This window comes from Heliangelus exortis, chromosome 1 (assembly GCF_036169615.1).
Source record: "Heliangelus exortis chromosome 1, bHelExo1.hap1, whole genome shotgun sequence".
Classification (NCBI taxonomy): Eukaryota; Metazoa; Chordata; class Aves; order Apodiformes; family Trochilidae; genus Heliangelus; species Heliangelus exortis.
In genome coordinates, this window is record NC_092422.1 from 92,497,706 (window position 1) to 92,515,166 (window position 17,461).

The window sequence follows — 17,461 nt, forward strand, 5'->3', positions numbered from 1 at the left end:
TTTCATGTTCTTACAAATGATTGTTCTAATTCCTCTGGGGACACAGAGAAGATCTTTATATGACATCTTACACCAGACTGTAATAAAAACAAGGGGCATAAGGACTTGCTTGCAGGGGGTAAATCCATCCATTGCAGAACATTGAACTGGTCTGTAATGTTCACGTGGTCTGTCTGGGGAAAAAAAGCTTTCAAAGTGAATGGCACAGAGATACTCTGTGAGTTTTTCTAATATGCCAGCGGCTTCATTAAAATGGCAGAATGTGATTTCTTACCCTTTGGCAACATGTAGGACCTCATCAGGACAGAGAGAAGTAGAGAACATAGCAGCCCCCATGTAACAGAACCCCCCTTGCATGGATGAAATGGGAATATCAATTTAGGCAATACCTGCCTCCTCCAACATACCATTTCCCAATTACACAGGCCACTGAACAATCCACCCCACTTAAAAAATGAGACCAAAATGCCAGGGACCGAGACGAGCTAATCCCATAATGAGATTTAGTAATGAAAGGGCTCAGGGGCAGTGCTGGTGACCACTTAACACTTCAGGGCCTGAATTCCAAGAGGAGCCTCCAAGGTTTTTGCCTTCCCTTTACCCCCTGCTCAGCCAAACCCTGCGATTGCAATGCTTTTATGATTGGTCATATGTGCTGTGCTTGGCACAGAGCCACTTCCATCACAGACACAGGCCGTAGTTTGTGTAGGAGAAAAACAAACACCCATCAGGGACAAGCAGTTTGCTGGAATCAGAGGGCAGAGTGACTTACCATCTGCATTAGCCTGACGGGGTTGAGTTATGGTAGGATAGCGAGACTGCTTGTGTAAACAGAAATAATGGAACTAATGAGAATAAATCAATAGGCACAAGTGTTCAGCAACACCTTCTGGTCCCCTCTGAGGTGGGATCTAACATCTACCACAGCAGGTGAGGGCAGGATGTATGGGTATGCTCTCAGCCCATATGCTTCTCGATTCCTGAGCTGTCCAGGACTGCATTGACAAATTGCCTACATCAAGGCATCTTGGAGCTCTAGGGTCCAGACAGAAAACTCAAAAAATCTAGAATTCCCCAAAGTCAAGGGGTGTTTAAAACTGTCCCATCTTGGCATCATCCTGGAGGATGCACCTCTGGAGAAGCTAACTTGGTTTATGGTTTCACCTGCTTTTTGCCTTTTCCCCCAAGTCTTAACAGCACATAGTCTGGCTTGTAAGAGTCCTTGCAGGGTAGCACTTTTGTCCATAGCTCCTTAAGAAGACAGAAGGTATGTCCACAGTTGGGATTAAGTTCAAGAACTGGATTCCTGATTAGCTGCACTGAGTAATTATTAGGTCAGTGTTTTAGATCATTTCAATCAACCTCTCCAAGGCAAATTTGCTAACAGAGCAGGCTTGCCTGTAGCCGTGCGCAGGGAATGTGCTGTTTAGCTGCTAGGTTAGGAATTCTTGCTTTTCTTCCGTCCAGCAGTGCAAGCATAGCCCAAAATGACAGTGGTAACTTTGGGACCTTCCTCCCTTCCAGAGCTGGAGCCACCCATTCGGTGGTTGTGGTGGGCTCTCCTGCCACTGAAACATGACACAAGTCAAAGCCTCCGCCCCAGAGTCAAAGCAGCAGTCCTGTTCCAAGCCCCTATAAATCATAAACTCTTCTCCTGCCAGCATATGTTGGAAGCTGAGTTAGCACTAGAGAACCACCCCACTTTTCCACAGTGGCCTAGAGTCACCAGTTTAGGTGAGATACCTATACAAGAAGATGTCTTTTATACCATCTCATCCTTCACCTTCCCGTGCATCCTCACCAGGTCACATCCTCACCAGGTCACATCCCTTTCAAGACCATGTCCTTCCAAAGGGACTGTACTTGCAAATGCCTGGGCCAACTGCTCCAAGCATGAGGTATCTGATCTGCCTAACTACTTGTTAAGCTGTGTCTTAAGTTGGAGGTGAACCCACGTTCTCAGTTGACAGAATCATAGAAATCATAGAAAGTTAGGGGTTGGAAGGGACCTCAAAGATCATCAAGTCCAACCCCCCTGCCAGAGCAGGGTCACCTACAGGAGGTCACACAGAAATGTGTCCAGGTGGGGTTTGAATGTCTCCAGGGAAGGAGACTCCACAGCTTCCCTGGGCAGCCTGTGCCAGTGCTCTGGCACACTCACGGTGAAATAATTCTTCTTTATATTTATATGGAACCACCTATGCTCCAGTTTATAACCATTGCCCTTTGTCCTGTTGTTAGTCACCCCTGAGAAAAGCTTCACTCTGTCCTCCTGGCACTCACCTTTTACATATTTATAAACATTGATGAGGTCACCCCTTATTCTTCTCCAAGTTGAAGAGACCCATGAAGTGCTGAGTTGTGTGAAGAGCCATAATAAAAAAGGTAATAGTAATAATAATAATAATAACAATAACAATAATAATAATAATACAATGACAGTAACAACAACAACACAACAACAATAATAACAATAACAATAACAATAACAATGTGATCTATGGCCCTCACTGAGGACTGTGTGAAACTTCTGAGGTGTAGAAGTCCTACACAACTCTTCAAAAAAGTTCAATGATAGGATGATAAGATGACCTTTGCTGACCCTCTACCACATGTCAAATCTCACACAGTGCCAGTTGTGGGACCAGCAATCTTTCAGAGTCACCTGAATCAAGTACTCCTCGAGTTTTCCCTGTGACTACAGTCACTGTAGGAGAAATAACTTAATTAGAGGAGAAGTAGAGGTGGGGAGAAGGAAAATAGGCAGAGAGGTTATGAGGTACTTCAGTAATGGAGTACACACGAATGAGAGGTGCCGGAGGAGTTGTTTTTCCCTGCTGCTCCCACCAGATGATGCTACAGAGCAAGCCATCAGAAGCACTGAAGGCTACCTCTGTAGGACCTCACATACTTAAAAGCTGAGTAATACCATTTCGAGACAAAATGACTCCTTAAAATCCATCCTTATGACGCAGACAGGTATTTCTTGGACATCATCGCTGCAGAACGTCAGTGCCTCACCTGAATTACTCATCCGAGCTCTTCCCTAGTCCTCCCCCATCACCAGCTGCAGAACTTGCCCTTGCACATCCCCAGCCAGAAAAGCAGTCAGGAAGCAGCACGTACATGGGGCACCAGACGGGTGTCCACACCACTCAGGGCACTGCTGCCCTTGAAGAAATAGCGTGGTGGAACCGGGCAAGCACTGGAATGAGTTCCTACTAACAGCCTGCAGAGAAACATGTCCCACATGGGCCATTTTGTATGAAGCAGATGCTCAGAGGAATACACAAAACACCTTAAAAAAGTGAATATGGAATTAACATACCTACTGGCTATAAAGACATCTCAGTTGTTAAGAAAATACTAACTTTTAAGATATATTATAGATGCTCCCCATACTAACACCTCACTATTCCACAAGAATTATTACCTACCTCTCCTGTCACCTCTCCCTTGTGAGCACTTCACATGACCTGGCTAAATATGTTCTCAAATTGTCCAGCTGATTAACACAATTAAACTAAACACAGAACAAGTAATCTCAGTTTATTCTTAAAATGAAAAGTTTTGCTTCTGTTTCAGGAGGGAGGGTGACCTTGTGTATCAAAAGCTGTTGTTTCTCCACAGTATAGATGGATCTTGTGGGGAAAAAACCAACAACAACCAACCAAACAAACAAACCACCTGGCACCAAACCAAACTGCCTGTCCCTGAAGAAAACTGAGCTGTGGTCTTAGGCTGTGCTTTTCTCAATGGTAACATCACCTTGAGTGTCTTCTGGCTCCTCTCCTCTTTCCCTGCTCAGTCCTACCTTCACCACCTCCTTTTGCTGCACCAATACTGCTGTTCATGCCACTACTTGCTGTACACCTTATATTATAGCTAAACCAGCTATCTGCCAATGGAAAGTTCTCCTTGCCTTTTTGCTGTTGACAGCATCCACCTGTCCATCCTTCCAGCCTGCTCAGGGAGCTAGACCTAGAGAAAGTTGAGATCTTGGGTTTGGAGGGTTCATTTTTGGGTGACCTCGCTTGCGAGTTGCAGGATCAGGTACTGCAAGACAAGCAGTGAGGGAGGAGGACCAACACTGCCTCTGTCATTTGCTGTCTAGAGTGGCTTAGATGTAGTATCAAGCTGCATCCTAAGAGATGGAGTGAGATTGATTAACCAATTAATATTGTCAGGTCCTCTTGCATTTAGCTTTCAAAATTTTTGTTATTTCTGTCCTCTTAAAATGCATCCTTGATGTTCCAGGTGATCCCTGTGAGATTGTGACTCACTTCCTCAGCACATGAGTTTCAGATGTTTTATTTCATACCTCTGTGTTAGTTTGTTTGCAGCTGGAAGAGTAGAAGAGGACAACACTGCCACAAAGTCCGACATTCCTATTCTGCCCTCTTCCAGCCTTCATGGATTCCTTATGGTTCCTTTCACAAAGGCAAAAGCCAGAACAAAGCCTGCTGGGATTTCAGGGAGGTGGTTGCGAGGGCAAATGCTCCCTTTGGGATTTAGTGAAGGACAGTAAATGATTTTCTGTCTGTGACCTACATTGGGGCCAAGGCCAAGTTTCCAGCAGTAAAAGGCTAATGCAATAAAACAGATTTTGCTTAGGTTTACATGTGTGGGTTAAACTAATCCAACAAGAGATAAATATTTTCAATTATGGTCCTTCCCCCCCACCACCACCCCTCTCCTACAGGCTTTCCAGAGATGCATTCTTTATCCATAAATTAGCAATGACATTGAAACAAACCCTTTAATACCACAAACAAACAACAAAATGGGGGTTGGAAGCAAGGGCTATTGTCTTCCCCATACAGGTCCTTATGACATGAGCAATCATAGCCCCGGGAAAGCTCAGGCTTTGCCATTATCCTAAGTACTTTGTGATTTTACATAGCACTTCACTTGCAACTGGCAGTGCACACAGACAACAGCATTTTTCAAAAGAGAGGCTAAGGTGAACAATAATTCATCAAATGCATCTCCTCTTTTACAAAATCCTAGATGTGTGAGGATGTGATTTTACTATTAGCCTTGTTGCAGCTTGAAAATCATTCTGAAAAATACTGTCTGAAAAAAAAGCCACAAAAACCCAACAAAACAAAACCAAACAAACAAACAAAAAAACCCCACACAAACAAATCAGTTCCCTGCTTTTTATATTTTTATATTATTATAATGTTATTAGAATTTTTGAAGCATGCAATGGCCTGGAAGATCTTCTTCAAGGGGCATTCATGGAAGCAGACCATCCTTGCTAAAAGGGATACTAAGCAAGGATAGCTCCTTCTTATGTATGGAGTTCAGGGTCTTGGAACCAGCCTGACTTACTTTGATTTAAAAGCCAGAAAGATCCTCCATTATTACATCGTTACTTTCGTTTCCAAAAAAAAGAGAAGGCAACAGCTTCTGGGCTGTGGTGAGCATATTTTTCAAGCTATGGCAAAACTGCCATAAAAATAAGTAGAAGTTATGAAGTTTGCCAATACAGAATAAGTCCTAATTCAATCCAATTTTGATAGCATGGTTAGGACTTCAGTGGTAAGCAATCCTGATGCTAGCTATGTGCAGGACATAAAATGTCAGCTTACATGCATGTAACAGCACATCCTTCAAAGGAGAGGCTGGTAACACACTGTAACTATTTTTCAGAGAACAGTTTCTCTGAATTTTAAACCCCTTTTTCAATTTTTCAACTTGAAATGTCCTCTGCCATTCCTGTCTCTCAGGTACATGATTGCACTGCTCAGGAATAAGAGCATTCTTTTGTGCAGAGGAAAAATATCAAAACATGCATTACAAAGAGAAAAATACTTTATTTTCAGATAATTAATTTTACAAATGGACAAAGAAATTCTGGAGTGGAAACAGAACTTTGTTTTTGAGCTTTCCTCACTCATACATATTCTTCAATAAGCAAATTCTATTTCGTGTTTTCAATCACAGAATTACCATGCTTGCTATAAGTTATACTCTGTTCATTGTGAATTGCCAAGTTGATTTTTTTTCTGATCGAGCTACTTCTTTCTGCCTCTGTCAAAAACAACTATGTTTTTCACAGTTCATAAATTCAGATAGAATCCTCACAGGAAGATGCTTTACTTCTGCTGCATTACCTGAAAACAAAGTTTGCTGATGTTGGGCAAATAGTGTTCAGCAAAGGGAGTTTTCTGCTCAGTCCTGCTTTCTCCTTCCTTCTAAAAAATTTTTTTTGAGGAAATGGAACTTTTTATGCACTCAATCATCGCAAGCCAAAAATAACAACTCTTAAATTAGCACTGAGTAGGTGCAGGGGAACAAATAGCACACAGGTTTGCCGTAACAGTCTGGATATATAAATGAAGAGATAGGACTTGACATGCAGAATAACTAGAACTGTCAGATGACTAATGGATTTCACTTGTTATATGCTGAAGACCTGGAGAAGTACCTGATGAAGTGGGATTACTTAAAAATATGCATACATTAGCTTCCATAAAGCCCCAGCTGCACAGCCAGGTCTGCCTGGACGCAGCCGCCTGCCCACATGTGCCGGACCGAGGGAGCAGCGTCCGGCGTGTGCAGGGCTATCTAAGGGAAGGGGGGGGGCATTTCTCCTGTGCTGCTGTTTGATGTGCACCACAGGCTTCTCTACCACAGATAAAAACAGTCCCTGGAGGGGGTTCAGCCTCTGAGCCCCTTTTTTCCTTGCTGCTGCTCACGTGAGTATCTGTAGAGTGAAGCGATGAAGTGGATGCTTGGAGTTGGTTTGGTGCAGGGCTGATCCCCTCCTCCCTCAGACAGGAGGGAATAGAAATGTTCCCCGATTGGGTCTGATGGTAGATGTCACCTGTAAGTCAATCCCTCTGGCACTTTCAGTTTCCACATGTTCTGGGACAGCTGCTGAAAATCACACTAGCAGGAGATGGGTCTACAGGATCCCAGAGATCCCTTCCAAATTTACTTTCCTGTAATTTACAGTCCCACTGATGCCACTGATGCTCCATGGAATAAAGATCTTCTGCACCATATGGCCTTCTCCATCCCTCCTTAAAATACATCAACTCTTCTCTCTGCTTTTCTCTATTCCCTCCAGCTCTTTTCAGTGAAACTTCTCTATATTGCTTTGCTTACCACGTGGGGTGGTAGCAGCTTCGTAGTCGCATTTGTAACTCATAGGCAGTTTAGCAAGCTCAGCTTAATTCTGGCTTTTCTTTGCAGAATTGGAAGCACTTGGTTCCTTGTCCTTGCTCTGCAAGGATGGCTCATCATCCAAGTAGTCTGCTGCTGGATGGGATTGACCAAACCTAGGCGGTGATACAGCCTTCCTCAACCATTTGGGCAAAGCAGTCATGTTGCATGGAGGATCTGCTGCTGCCTTTGGTAACTTCACCTTGATCAAGATTGGAATGATGTTCTCTGCCCCTGCCCCCACCCCCCCCTTTTTTTTTTTTTTTTTTTTTTTTAACCATGCCTCTTCCCTATCACTACAAGTTTTCCAAAACAGCAAATAATATTTGGGTTACAACTATAATTAAATATACAACAAATATCCAGGCTCTCAGGCCCTAAAGATTCACAAGTTGTTGTGTCTCAAGTGTGCCCAGACGTTGGCTGAGAAGCCAAGCATAGTTTACTAACCAAGGGGAGCAGATTTTCCCTGGGGTTTTTGGAGCTGCCTGCAACATGAATGGAGTTGCTCCTAGACTGCAGGATATACAGAAATAAATCAGTGCCATGTCAGACACACCTGCCTGGTGAGACAGCAGATCAACCAAACTAGCTGGCTCATGATGACAAAAGAGCATTTCCTGGTCCCCCTTGGCTGAGCCAGTGACTCACACCTGCTCAGCACCCAGGTTGCACTTATGGCCAAAGGCAGAGGGTGCAAATGAGGCACACATTGGGCATAAAGAGTCCAAAGTGGAGCAGATGCATATAACTGAAGGAGTAGAGGGAGGCCAGGGTACATAGGATTTGGCCCAAAAGTCACAGAATGCTGATGTTGAAAGGAAGCTCTAGAGGGCATCTGCTCCATCCTCTTGCTCAAGTAGGGCCAGCTGTTAGTTCAGAGAGCTTTTTAGCATCCTCAAGATGTTCCACAGTCTCTCTCAGCAACCCGTGCCAGTGGCCAGTCACTCTCAAAGACAAAGTGTTTCCTGATGTTCAGAGGAAACCTCCTGTGTTTCTGTTGGTGCCTATTGCCTCTGGTCCTGTCATTGGGCACCACTGAAAAGAACCTGTCTTCTGTCTTCTTTGCACCCTCCCTTCAAGGGCACTAGGCATTGATGAGATCCCCTGAGCCTTCTCCAGGCTGAACAGTCCCAGATCTCTCAGCTTGTCCTCACAGGACATGTGCTGCAGTCCCTTCATCATCTTCATCACTTTTTGCTGGAGTGTCTGCCATTCTCTTGTACTGAGGAGTCCAGAACTGGACACAGTGCTCCAGGTGTGGCCTCACCAGTGTTGAATAAGGGTGAAGGATCACCTCTCTTGACCTGCTGGCAATGCTCTGCATAATGCAGCCCAGGGTAGTTTTTGCTGCTTTTGTGCAAGTGTATGAGGTTCTTTTCTGCCAAGCTGCTTTTCAGCTGGATGACCCCCAGAATAAACTGATGCACAGGATTGTTCTTCCTCAGGTGCAAGAGTTAGTGCTTCCCCCTGCTGAACTTCACACAGTTTTTGTCAGCCACTTTCTCCAGCCTGTCCAGGTCATTCTGAATGGCAGCTCATCTCCCTATTTGTGTCACTCTTCACAGCTCTGTGTCACCTGCTAACTTGATGAGGGTACATGATGCCACATCATCCAGATCATTATTGAAGATGCTGAACAGAACTGGACTCAGTATTGATCCCTGGGATTATTGACCTCCAACCAGGCTTCGTACTGCTGATCACTACCCCTGTCCCATGTCCCAAAACACTGCATCTACATATCCTTTAACTACTCTCAGAGAGGGTGACTCAACCACTTCTCTGGGCAGCCTGTTCCAATGCTTGATAACACTTGCAGTGAAGAAATTTTTCCTAATATCCCATCTAAACCTTCCGTGGTGCAATTTGAAGTAATTTCTTCTTTGGTTGCTAGTTACTTGGGAGAAGAGACCAACCCCCACCTTGCTAGAGCCTCCTTTCAGGTAGCTGTAGAGGGCCATAAGGTCTCTCCTGAACTTCGACTTCTCCAGAATAAAACACCCCAGTTCCTTCAGACACTTTCCATGTGAATTTTGGGATCTAGACCCTCCACCAGCTTTGTTGCCCTTCTCTGGACTCACTCCAGCACCTCAGTGTCCTTCTTGTATGGGGGGAGTCCAAAACTGAACACAGTACTCGAGGTGCAGCCTCACCAGTGCTGAGTTCAAGGGGGCAATCACTGGCCTGTTCCTGCTGGCCACACAATTGAATGGCTAAGGTGGCCAAGGGCCAGAGCTGTCCTCCTGGGATGGGGCATTGTAGGAGGTGCAGCAGTCCCATATGGGGCTAGGATGGCTCAAGGAGATTTTGATGTGCAGCTCGCAGTCTGATGAGAGACATTTGCCAATAAGCTTTATAAACTGATAGATATCTTGAAGATCTGGTATTGAGTTATGCTACTGATTGTGGGCTACAAAATAAATGGCACACCTGGGGTAGCTGTCACTCACTTGGGCTTGTACGATTATTCTGAGTGGCCACTTGTCTAGCTGAACTTTTCTAATCTGGGGCTGTAGCACACTATCAAATTTTTATAAGACCTCCTGGATGAACAGTGGGGAATTTTACCTAAAAATCAATGTCAGGAAAGGACCTGCATTTAATCTTGCTGATTAAATACTTTGACTAAAGTGCTTGGCACGGTATTGCCATTTAAAACCTGCCATTAATTAATCAATGGATTGATGAAGAAAACCAATGTTTTATATTTGGATTTGATTTATAAGCAACATAGTGATTAGCAAGAGCTGAGATTCTTAATCCTTTGAATTTTTAAAGGATTTTGTTTTTAAAGGTAGAAAAAATACACAGTATTTAAAAACAAATATTCTGTACTTGATAAAAAATATGTGTACAGATTCAATACACATCCAAGCATTTAGATTAACAACTATGATTAATTTGGATTTCCCCACCTTAACTTTCAAAGTTAACGGGGAGGTGGTTCCACCTTTTTGTGTTTAAAAATCAACTTGTGTAGTTTGGCAGGTTTTGTAAAACACTTTCAGTTAAGACACAGTTCATGTTTATTTATTAATGCATTTTAAAATGTACTTAGCCAGATTTGAGCTGAGTCATTACTTTAAAAAAAAACACACACAAAAACAAACAATGCTTTGGCAGCTGGGGCAATGCTTGTGACAAGGTGCTCTTTGGCGTCCTCATATCCCCTCAGATTTTGTGTGCGTGACACAAAGTGAAAGCAATGAAATTCCCTCAAAATCTTCAGCTGCAGAAACAGCGAAGGAGTGGGTGGGCAAGGGGGAAAGCTATTGCACTCTGCATCTCTGAGCCATGCATGTGGCTATTGGACTTGGGTGTTTCTGGGAAACGCCAGAGAAGGAAGGGGAAAGTGAAACAGAACAGCAGCGAGGGAAGCAAGGGTGGGTAAGGCCCAGAAGAAAGATTTGGTGCCACCAATGGGCACTGGTTCCTTGTATGTGGTGGTGAAAGGGAAGGAGGGAGAGACTAGTAAAGCTCAGCACTGCTCCAGGGAACTCTGAGAGGGTTGGAAACCATAAAAAGGTGCCTGACTCCCTCGAAGTCCAATCAGGCACCGTACTCTCGTGGCTCCTGACACCCTCAAAGTACAACCAAGTTGTGAGGCAGAGAGGAACTGTCCCCCTCAAAGCTCCTGACCCCCTCGTTGGTGTCAGGAACCTCCTTCCCTGAAGGGGACAGTGCAGCCAGAGAGGCGTCAGGAGCCATGAGGGGAACTACTCCTCAAAGAGTCACAGAATCATCTGGGTTGGAAAGGACCTCTGAGATCATCAAGTCCAACCCTTGATCCACTGCCACTGTGGTTACCAGACCATGGCACTGAGTGCCACATTCAGTCTCTTCTTAAAAACCTCCAGGGACAGAGAATCCACCACCTCCCTGGGCAGCCCGTTCCAATGCCTGATCACCCTCTCTGTGAAGAATTTTTTCCTATATATCCAACCTAAACCTCCCCTGGCAGAGCTTAAGTCCATGCCCTCTTGTCTTACTGATGGCTGCCTGGGAGAAGAGACCGACCCCCTCCCTCCCCCCGGCTACCCCCTCCTTTCAGGGAGTTGTAGAGAGTGATGAGGTCTCCCCTGAGCCTCCTCTTCTCCAGGCTGAACACCCCCAGCTCCCTCAGCCCTTCCTCACGGGACTTGTGCTGGACCCCCTCACAGCCTCCTTGCTCTTCTCTGGATCTGCTCCAGCACCTTAATAACGTTCACCTCAATAATTTTCTTCCTCACCGCCTCACAAATCGGTTTGACTTCGGAGTCGAACTCCCCCCACAGCCCGTAGCCAATCCCACTCGCTTCTCCTTACACTCCCGCCTCCACCGCCCGGAAAGGCCGGGCTCTCCCGAGCGGCGAGCGGGCCCGCACTCCCCCAATCGTCCGCTTTTGTTGCGGGCTCCGCGGTGCGTAGGGGTATGAGGGGAAAGGGGGAGTTGGTCCCGGGAGCGGGGTTGGTCCCCGCGGGGAGCGGCCCTTCCCCTCCCCTCCCCTCCCGCCTGGGAGCCGCGTGGGCCATTGTCACACAACATTCCAACTCCGAACGCCCCGCTGTTCGCCGCCGCAGCCTCCCATTGGCTCGCATGCCCCGGATTGACTCGCCGCCCAGCTAATGGGCCACGGTTTCCAAGGCGGCCGCCGGCGCCGCCCCTCGCAGCGGCGGCAGTAACAATATGGCAGCGGCGCCTATTGGTGGCTGCGCGCTCTGAGCGGCGGCCGCGGGCGCCCGGCGGCGGTGGCGGGCGGCAGCTCCCTGGGCGGGCGGCGGCGGCGGTGGCAGCAGCAGAAGCAGCGGCGGCGGCAGCGGCAGCGGCGGCGGCGGCGGCGATGGTGATGATAATGGTGATGGTGATCTCCCGGTGCTGAGCCCAGCCGCGGCAGGTGAGTGTGCGGCGGATCGCACCCCCGTCCCCTACTCACGGTAACCCTCTCATGCTCTTGCGCCCTGGCGGAGCGCCCCGCGCCGGGGTTGTTGCGCGGCACCGCGGCCCGGCTCGCAGCCCCTCCGCCGCCGCCGTCCGCACCGTGGGGCCCGGGCAGGGTGTGTGTGGGGGGGCTGCGGTCGCGGTTCCCTGCTACCGCCGGGTGGGCGCCCGGCCCGCCGGGCCCCGCTTTTGTTCGCGGTGCGGGCGGCCGGCAGCCAGCGCCGCTCCCCTCGGCGGCTCGGGGGTCGGCCCCGCCGTGATACCCGTGTCTTCGCCGGGGTCTAGCCCCGCCGCTGCGCCGATCCGGAGCCGATCCTGCGGCATCCAGTTTTCGGGAGAGCCGGTCCTGCGCCTCGCATGTCTCCGCTGCCCCTCAGGGGGGCTACGCTGGGACTGTCGCCTTCCCTTCTCGGCTTCCCCCCGGAGACCCCCAGCAGCCGGTGCTGGACAGAAGCGGCCGCCGGGTCCCTTGCCCGCCGGGTGATGCTGCTGCCACGGGGGAGCCATGCCGGCCAGGGTGCGGGGACGCAGCCGGGGTGTCCCTTAGGGAACGTGGAATGAAGGAGCGTGTGACAGGTACGGGGAGTGTGTTTTGGCCTGAGGTCACTGCGGGCAGGGCACAGCCAGCCCGCGCTGCCCTTGCTGGAGTTAGGGACGGTCCGGGAAGCTCTGGCACGAACGCGATCTTCAATAGAGTTGCAGGAACGGGTGCGGAATTCCAGCGCGCAGCTCAGTACCTACCACGTTTGAAGGGGAAGCGCTGGGAGAAATCGCCTGTCCATTCCTCGTCGGCCCTTCAGTCATGCTTCCTCTTCCCTGCGGTAGTCAGAGGACTCTGGACTAGTGAAAACTGGCTGGAGCTAGGAAATAGGTAGTACTCGTGACTTGTTAATCATTCGGCTATGTATCAAATTCTGATTTAAAAATGTATTGGAATAAATTAGGGGAGGCTGAAATCTACGGAGTGATTGCCTGGGTGCCTAATGTGTGATTAGAGCATCTTTTCCCCTTCCTGTATTATTAAAACACTTCTGTGAATTTCAATGACACTTCAGTTCTGTGATATAAATTATTGAACAAGGGCAAATGAGACCTCCTTCACCTTAGCTCTCAGGGCCCAATCCTGCAGGAAGCAACTTCCTTCCCACCCCTCCTGGATCGGCAGCTGTTAGAGCCCCTCTGCTGAGTCCTGTCCCTGTGCAACCTCTGTCTGCCTTCGCCTGGGCAAAAGCTGCCTTGTTCGGGCAGAGTATTGCTTATTGGATTGCCTGTAAAGGTTGTCCTTGCTGCTCCCTGATGAGCCTGCATGGATGGGACGGTCCTGTGGGATTTTGAAGGTGTGAGTGACCTTGGAAAGTGCTGTGGTTTCGTCTCTCAGCTTCTGCCCTAATAGCCCTCGTATGCCACGCGCTCTCTGATGGGGGAACCGATGCGTGTGCAGGTCCTGGGATGTGCCTTAAAATCTGATCTTCACCATCACCCCCCAGTAGATACTGTGTGTATTTGGTAGTGGCAACAAACATACTATGCTAGCACCTCTGCTCTACTTGAGGTAAAAAATGATTTAGGAGTGGGTGGGGAATGGGTTTCTTCCCTTTGGGGCCCTGGAATGGTGGAGGTGGAAGAGGAATGTGATGTACCCGTGGGGACTTGGCTCACCTCTGCTTTGGTTACAGGCAGCTTAGTCCTGCTCCCACTTAGCCTGCCGGAACACTTGCTGCCCCAGAATCATGTTTACCATGGAAGAAAAAGCCATTTCCCTCTAAAACAGTAGAATGAGTTGGAAATTAAATTTCTTTAAGGGGATTTTCCCAGCAAGAGTTTTATTTGTTGCCTTTTTGTTATCATTATTCTTGAGTTAATGATTAAGTTACACTTTCCAGTATAGGAGAGATGATACTCTGTAGTCCTTAAACAAATGCTTTTCATCTTTGATGATAACTCTCTTTAGGATCTGGCCCTCCACAGTCTCATGCAGTGCTCACTGATTTGCCTAAGGGTAACAAGATATACTGCTGTTTCAAATGTCCTTTTTGGCTTCTCTGATTGCTCTTGACTGAAGTAGAATTCAGTGCATCCTGCACGATGTCTATCCAGTGATTGATCTGGTCTGGCTTTCCAAGCCAGAGAAAAACCAGTGATTTTTTTTTTGTTATTATTTATTTATTTTTTTCTGTCAGAGGTGATTATGCTGTGTAGTCATTCACTGGCCAGGAACATTGGAAAAACCTTGTGAGGCATCGTTTCAAAGGATCACTGTGAGTAACAGGCCAGAAGGGGAACACATTTGTCTGCTAGTAGAGCTTTCTGTTTCTTAGATGAAGTTCCTGGGCTGTAGTGAGGAACATGGTATAAATAGCAATGTTAGGTTGTAGCTGCTGAATTCAAAGTTATGGTTTCCACAGCAACCAGCACTCGGGCTGTCGTTTATGTAGGTAATATTCCCCCCCCTTCTTTTTTTTTTTTAAACAAGAAATGAAAAAGTATCTGGCATCTGGTGTAGCGCTTCACCAGATCCTCTTCTGCAAACACTCTACACTTGTTCTTTCTGCCCTTCTTTTGATCATCCCCCTCCACTTCTCCCCATGGCCATCACCTTGCTTCGCTCACAGCTCCAGCTTTCCTGCTGACTTCTCCTGGAGCAGCAGCTGAGGGCCTTGTATACCAGATTCCACACTGTCCACTGTGTCATTTGTCTTCTAAGTTGTCCATCTTTTCCTGTCCATCTTTCCCAGGCACCATGCAAACGAGGGAAGAAATAGCCCTGCTTTGAATCCCTAGCATTCCTATCTCTCCCTTATCTGGAGGGTCACTGTCTCAATGGTAGGTCCACATGCTCTCCTGGCTCTTGGTCAGTCATTTCTCTTGAGGTTTCTGAAGGAAATGCAGAAGGAGAACTGTTCCCTTTGTGGTGGGCTGCGGGATGTGTCCTCCCTATATGAAGATCAGGATGCAATGCTTGTTTTTAAAAATGTTTGTCACATGAGTGTGCAGTGTTGCTAAAGTGTTTTTTCCTTTATAGCCAGAGGGTTGATGTATCTACATGGTTGTGTCCAAGTTACAGTTTCCAGAGCAACTGGAGCTTTGTATCGTGGAAGATGGTTCACTAAAGCACAAAACATCACATCACATTTTCCTTAAATTCTGTAATTTTAGCTACCATTACAAATGCATCCCTGCTTATCTGAGAACATATTTAAAAATCTTAAATAGCCAAACAGATCTTCTTCAGGCCTGTACCTCTGTGATGAGAACAGGAATGGGGTATTTCAGCCTCCAAAGTAATTATCCTTAGAGTTACAGCAGCATAAATCGTTTTAGTTAAAAGAAAAGAAAAAAAAAATGAAATGGAGGTGCCATCTCATCTGTATCTCTAATTAGAACTAATGACAAAAGTGCAATCTGGCAAAACTGAGTAAAAAGGCTGATGTCGGCTAAAAGCAAACATCAAATGAATTATTCCTATGGCTGAAGAATTGATTTTAAGAAGGAAGGAGACTCAGGATCCTCTGTACATGGGAGCAGTTGAGCATGCTGTGGTGCTGGAAGCTGGTTAGATTTAAATTTTTTTTAATTTCTTCTCTTTCCTTTCCCATTTGGATGCTGCTTCTTGTGAAGACTGGGTCCTTCATGCAGTGTTTCATAGATATTTTTCCTCTCATGCCAAGTAATGCCAAGAACCTTTGGCATCAAAAGAGGTCATTTTCACATTATAACTCAATTTGAGCCAATGTTATTTTCAAAAAAGTTGATGTATCTGCATTGTAGGTTTTCTCCTTGCTCTGAAGAATTTTGTCAATAATAGGCATGTCATTCCCTTACAAATTACCCTACTGGAAACTCAGATTGGTTTGAGCACTGATGCTATAAAATGGTTTCTAGGTTATCTGGGGAATATCAGCCAGGAGGCTTTAGGTGTTGGCTTGTGTAAAAGGAATCACAAAGAGAGTGTCTTAGGCGTCTTCCTTTTTATTTGTCTTACTAACCTTCCAGGTCAATATGTTTCTTTTTATATATTTTATATATATATATACTTATGTAATGTTCCATTGATGTTACCTGTTATAATAGCATTGTCAGCAGCCTTTGGTTTTTGCTTAATAAAATGGAGGAATAATTCTTCTCTTACAAGATGGTTTTAAAATGAAACTTAAACCCAAACCTTGTGATCATTGGTGTACTGCCCAGATTATAGAAACGAAATGATTGAAACAGCTGCTGGCAATAACTTGAAATGATCTGAAATACCTTCAGCATCTCACTGGATCTCTTTGAGCAAAGGTAGGGATTTTGTTTTCTTTGTAGTCAGCCCAACCTTTGTGATATGACACAGACCAAGAAAGGATTTTAGCTTGTTCAGATAGGAGCAGGCTGTTGCTCAGTAGCCATAACCCACCTCTGTGGCAGGTGATGTTGCATGCTGGGTGGTGAGGCAGAGAAAGCTGGTAACAGGGTGGGAGAAGAGCCAGATTCCTTGCTGGAATAAGACCCTCCTGTTGGTTTCTCTGCATGCTCAGAAGGTGCCACTGTGTGCCCTGCTATCAACTTAATTGGCTAACTCTAAGTGAAGGTATCAAAGCTGGTGTTCAACATTGCAGAAATGCGTGTGTCTTGGCAGCAAGGCACTTTGTTTTACTCTTAGCCAGTGCACAGTATAAATACACCTCTTTCTTGACCTTCTTCATCAATTTCAGTGGATAAAGCCAAGTCTTCTGAAAGACCAGGCATTTGAGAGTTGGAGCAAGATAACTAATCCATTTACATCAAAGCATACGAATTTTAAGAAATCATTCATTTGAAAGAGCAGGCAGTAAGGATGGTGTGAAGGTCTCGTACTCCTAACCAAGTGTCCTGGTGTGTCACTTCAGTCCTTCAGTCCTGTGGACATACAGCTGTAGTGCCAGACCAGCTGCTTTGATGTAACCATTGCTGGGGGAGCAATGTAACAAGGCTGCAGTGGGCTGGATTGTTGCTCCCACTCTTCCACTTGAGAGGTCTCACTTGGAGCTTGGGTAGACCCTTGGCTTTGAAAATGGAGGTAGAGGAGAAGGTTAAAATCAAAGCAGAAAGGCAAAAGGTTATTTTCTGCATGTAAGTGATGAGGAAAGATGGTCTGGGCTAGAGCACTGGATGTCATACTTCCATAGAGAACAGTGGTTCACTAAGCACTACGTTTTTGGTTTTGGGGAAAAAAAAAACATTAAAAAATTTTTGCTCTTTCAAACTTGGTAAAATACCACCTTTTGACTGGGTCTTTGTGCTAGTTGTAAACAATAATTTTGCTTTATGGTCGGGTAATGTATTTTATGGTAGCAGCAAAGCTCTGTATTTTGAGTTTTGCAGCCCAGGCTGAAAAAACCGAAT

The 17,461-nt window shown here is 46.3% G+C and overlaps 1 protein-coding gene and 1 long non-coding RNA gene across 2 annotated transcripts in view; one reads left to right on the forward strand and one right to left on the reverse strand.

The window, feature by feature from the left end:
* LOC139801029 (uncharacterized) lies at positions 1-3,115 on the reverse strand. The gene is made up of 2 exons (XR_011728043.1): positions 3,022-3,115; positions 1-173 (listed from the first exon to the last, which is right to left on the reverse strand). It is a non-coding gene; the product is annotated as an uncharacterized lncRNA (long non-coding RNA).
* An 8,759-nt stretch (positions 3,116-11,874) lies between these two features.
* Positions 11,875-17,461, forward strand: part of TIAM1 (TIAM Rac1 associated GEF 1) — a 193,556-nt gene continuing 187,969 nt past the window's right edge. The window contains exon 1 of the mRNA XM_071754695.1: positions 11,875-12,053. The gene's annotated coding sequence lies outside the window, so the exon portion shown is untranslated. The remainder of the gene's footprint in view (positions 12,054-17,461) is intronic.